Below are 5,337 nucleotides of genomic sequence, written 5' to 3'. Positions count from 1 at the left end.
TAGTTGGAGTCCGCCCTGAGCCTGCTGGTGGGGAGGGGGGGATACAAGTCCAAATAAAATAAATAAATAAATGATTTCATCCTCGCTGATTTCTTGTGTTCAGCCCTAAGTGTGCGTGTGTGTGTGCGTGCATGCGCGCATCTGTGTGTGATTTGTTTGAAGGGGCATGCACTTGCCTCTACTCCTGTTGCTGTTGTTCAGTTTCACATTCGAGCCCGACTCTTTGCGACCCCATGGACCATCTTCCCGCCAGGCCCTCCTGTCTTCCGCCGTCCTCCGGAGTTTGCTCAATTTCATGTTCGTTGCCTCGATAACACTGTCTAACCATCTCATCCTTTGCCGTCCCCGTCTTCTTTGACCTTCAATCTTTCCCAGCATCAGGGTCTTCTCCAGGGAGTGCTCCCTTCTCATTTGGTGGCCAAAGTATTTGAGCTTCAGCTTCATTATCTGGCCTTCCAGGGAACAGTCAGGGTTGATTTCTTTGAGGATTGACTGATTTGTTCTTCTTGCAGTCCAAGGGACTCTCAAGAGTCTTCTCCAGCACCATAGTTCAAAAGAATCTATTCTTCGGCGCTCGGCCTTCCTTATAGTCCAACTCTCGCAGCCATACATGACTACTGGGAATACCATTGCTTTGACCATGCGGACTTTTGTTGGCAGGGCGATGTCTCTACTTTTTATCATGCTGTCTAGGTTTGCCATCGCTTTCCTCCCAAGAAGTAGGCGTCTTTTAATTTCATGGCTGCAGTAGCTGTCTGCAGTGATCTGGGATCCCAGGAACGTGAAGTCTGTCACTGCTTCCACGACTTTCCCTTTCTATTTGCCAAGGAGTGATGGGGCTGAATGCCATGATCTTTGCTTTTTTGGTGTTGAGTTTCAAGCCAACTTTTGTGCTCTCCTCTTTCACCCTGAGCAAGAGGCTCTTTAGGACCTCTCCACTTTCTGCCATTAGAGCGGTATCGTCTGCATAACTGAGGTTGTTGATGTTCTTCCCAACAAACTTAATTCCGGCTTGTGATTCATCCAGGCCGGCGTTTCCCACGATGTACTTGGCACATAAATTAAATAAGCAAGGTGACAATATACATCCTCCTCCTACTCCTTTTCCTGTGCCTCTACTTCTACGCCCTCCAAATATGGCAACAAAGTCTATTGCCAGAGAGGAGACGCTGAGCCTCCACCACCACCCCCATCCCATCTGCTGCCCGGCCTGCCAGTAAGGTAAAGGTAAAGGTTCCCTTGCTCGAAAGCCAGTTGAATCCGACTCTAGGGTTGCGGTGCTCATCTCCGTTTCAAAGCCGAAGAGCCAGCGCTGTCCGAAGACGTTTCCGTGGCCATGTGGCCGGCATGACTAAACACCAAGGCGCACGGAACGCTGTGACCTTCCACCCGAAGTGGTCCTTATTTACTTGCAATTTCTTGCTTTCGAATTGCTAGGCTGGCAGGAGCTGGAACTAGAGACGGGAGGAGTGAGTCACTCCATCATGCAGCAGGTCTTGAACTGCTGAACTACCGACCTGCAGTTCAGCGTCTTAACCACTTGAGCCAGTAGATCCAAACAGTGTTTGCCCCATGCCGGCAGCTGTACTTTCCGATAGTAACCAATGGCTACCCACTTGAAATTAGTACTTTATTTAGTAACGTTATTTAGCAAATTATTAACTACAGTACAGATTAAAATGCCTTAGAATACATTCTGTCCAAAGCCAAAGGGAAGAAAATGCGCAGCCCGGGACAGGGAGGACTTTGATCCCGGACCAGTTCCAGCGCGGGATTCTCAGAATCAGATCAAAGCTAACGGCGTGGGAGAGCTCCCGCTAGATCCTCCAATAGGAGGAGAAGAAGAAAAAAGCGGCCAGCGGTTGCCGGGCAAATTTTGCCCGGGCGAAAATCTGATTTTCGGAGCCGAGAAATTCCGACCGCTGCTGGAATCGGAGCTTCCTGTTTACTGATTGATCGGTAGCCTTTGGTTAAGGTGCGGTCAGCGCTGACGACGGGGGAGCGGGGCGGAGTCCGTCGTTTTGCAGCAGCAGAGAGAAAACGGGGTCCCAGCGGACCCCTTCCAGCCCTTTCTTCCTACGGAAGCGTCAGTGGGTCGGGAGCATCCGAGGCGTCTCTGGCAATGCTCCCTCTAAGCTGTGGAGTCCTGTGAGCAAAGATTCTACTTGGTGAGCTCCTGGCGTTAAAGTTGTGAGCGAGCGATTGGGCTGCTGCTGCATAGATGAGGTTTGCCCTGGAGCCGTCCTTCCTGAGCTAGGACAAAAATGTGTGAGCTGGCTGAGCTAGCTCACACTAGCTCAGCTTAGAGGGAACACTGACTAGTAGTGAGTGATTTTGGAATGGGGTTGTGCGTGGGTGTGCTTCAGTGGCACAAGAAGGGTGGTGATTCTGGGTAACTGTGTGCCTTGGCACATTGTGGAGCTTGGCAGGGTAGACACCCTCCCACAGCTGGGAATGGGGGGGGGGGTATTACATCAGCCTACTTGCTGTCCATCAGACACACAACCGGTCACTTTCTTCATTGGAACCTCCTTGGCACCAAAGTATCCAACCTGAAGGTCCAGAATAAACAAAGTTTGAGTCCAGTGGCACCTTTAAGACCACCAAAGTTTTATTCCGGGTCTAAGCTTTCTTGTGCACGCAGCATAAATTTTGAGTCCGGGGTGGCGCCTTTAAAAATGGTTGACTCTGGCAATGCTGTGGACATAGTGTATCTAGATTTCAGCAAAGCATTTGACAAAGTTTCTCATGATATCCTTGAGGATAAGCTGGTTAAGTGTGGGCTGGATGGTGCAATTCATGGTTGGTTGAAAAATCGTACCCAACGAGTGCTCGTAAATGGCTCTGCATCTACGTGGAGGGAAGTCTCGAGTGGAGTGCCACAGGGCTCGGTCCCAGGCCCGGTGTTGTTCGATGTTTTTATAAATGACCTGGAGGAAGACATAGAGGGGATGCTTATCGAATTAGCAGATGACACGAAGCTGGGTGGGATTGCTAATTCTGAAGAAGGACAGAGTCAGGATTCAAAATGATCTAGATAGGCTGAGTGGGCTGAGACAAATAAAATGAATTTCAATAGAGAGAAGTGCAAAGTCCTACACTTAGGTACAAAAAAATCAAAGGCACAGATATAGAATGGGAGGGACTTGTTTTGACCAGCAGCACCTGTGAAAGGGATCTAGGTGTTCTGGTTGATCACAAGCTAAACATGAGCCTGCAGTGCGATGTGACTGCGAAGAAAGCTAATGCAATCTTAGGAAGCATTAACAGAAGCATTGTGTCCAGATCACGGGAGGTGGTTCTTCCGCTCTATTCTGCTATGGTCAGGCATCACCTGTAGTACTGTGTCCAGTTTTGGGCACCACATTTTAGGAAGGATGTTGACAAGCTTGAGCATGTCCAGAAGAGGGCAACCAGGATGGTGAGAGGGTTGGAACAAGTCTTACGAGGAAAGGCTGAAAGAGTTGGGTCTGTTTAGCCTGGGAAAGAGAAGGCATAGAGGGGACATGATTGCAGTCTTCAAGTATTTGAAGGGCTGTCATGTAGAAGATGGAGCGGATCTATTCTCTCTTGCTCCGGATTGCAAGACTAGATCGAATGGGTGGAAATTACAAGGGAGTCGTCACCGGCTAAATATCAGGAGAAACTTCCTAACTGTAAGAGTGGTTGAGCAGTGGAACAGCCTGCCTCGGGAGGTGGTGGATGCTCCTTCGCTGGATGTTTTCAAGCGGAGGCTGGATGACCATCTTTCGGGTATGTTGTAGGGCTATCTTTCGGCTATGCTCCGGCAGAGTGCTGGGGGCTGGACTAGATGACCTGCAAGGTCCCTTCCAACCAGTGTTCCCTCTAAGCTGAGTTTGAGTGAGCTAGCTCACAGTTTATTAGCCTCCGGCTCACACATTTTTGTCTTAGCTCAGGGAGGATGGCTCCAGAGCAAACTAAACTATGCAGTAGCCAAATTGCTCGCTCACAACTTTAATGCCAGCAGCTCACCAAGGAGGATTTTTGCTCAGAAGACTCCACAGCTTAGAGGGAGCATTGCTTCCAACTCTAACATTCTATGATTCTATGACCAACAGTGTTTAATTCTGGATATAAGCTTTCATGTGCAGGCACACTTCCTCAGATACATGAAGTGTGCCTGCACAGGAAAGCTTATTCTTTAAAGAAAACTTTGGTGGACTTAAAGGTGCCACTGGACTTAGACCTGGAATAAAACTGTGGTGGCCTTAAAGGGGCCACTGGACTCAAACGTTGTTCTGCCTGCACACGAAAACTTATTCCCGGAATTAAACTTTGTTGGTCTTGAAGGTGCCACTGGACTCAAACTTCGTGCTGCTGCTTCAGACCAGCACGGCTACCCCACCGGAATCTACTGAGATCCCGAAGGACTCCCTCTTCTGTGACCCGGAATTTAAGGTCCTGTGTGTGTCCCAAGGTCATGTAGTGCTCTAACAAGTTCCGGAGAGCGGTGAAGACGGAGTTATTCCGCCAAGCATTCAACAACTTAGATTGAGTATGTCAGCATCCATAGTCGCCGTCTTGTGTATATTATAATGTGTATGTTATAATGTGGGTAAATTGTGATTTTAATGTATTGTATATTGTTTCAGAGGCATTGTTTTATTGTTTTTATTGTTGTAAGCCGCCCTGAGCCGCTTCGGCGGGAGGGCGGGATAAAAATCAATCAAACAAACAAATAAATAAATAAACAAACAACGGCAAGTGCACTCTTTGCAACAAATCTGGCTTTCGAAGAAAAGGGAGTCCTTCCAGATCTTCACGTTGGATGCTTCGGTGCCAAGAGATATGAATTAAAAAATTTGATTGGGGGGGGGGGGTGTTTTCTAAAAGGAAAGAGAGCAGGGAAAGTTCAGCCATTTGGAGCACATGTCGGTCCTGGCAAGCAGACCACGGAGCGCCAGAAAGGGGGAAGTAATCCAGCAGCGGAAACACAAAGAGATGCATTTGCAAAGGGCATTTCCTTTGGCGTCGGGCTCAACAGAAGCCTCTCTTCAATCCTCCGCTTTATTGGGAAGGAGTCTCCTTCCTCTCCCCTTTAGTATAAGGCAGCTTTGTGTATCCATGTCAAGGGGGTTCGAACAGCAAGCTAAAAACTAGGAATTGTTAGGAGAGGCACTGGAAGTAAAAAAAAAAGTCAGCATTGTAATGCCCTATACACCTCTATGAAGCGGCTTTATACTGAATCAGACCTAGAAGAAGAAGAAGAAGAAGAAGTACTCCTCTATGAAGCGGCTTTATACTGAATCAGACCCTCATTAAGAAGAAGAAGAAGAGATTGGATTTATACCCCGCCTTTCACTCCCCAAAGGTGTT

The sequence above is a fragment of the Gekko japonicus genome, unplaced genomic scaffold, assembly GCF_001447785.1.
Source record: "Gekko japonicus isolate JY-2015 unplaced genomic scaffold, Gekko_japonicus_V1.1 scaffold5413, whole genome shotgun sequence".
In the NCBI taxonomy this organism is placed as follows: Eukaryota; Metazoa; Chordata; class Lepidosauria; order Squamata; family Gekkonidae; genus Gekko; species Gekko japonicus.
Note: the sequence above shows the minus strand (reverse complement) of the source record.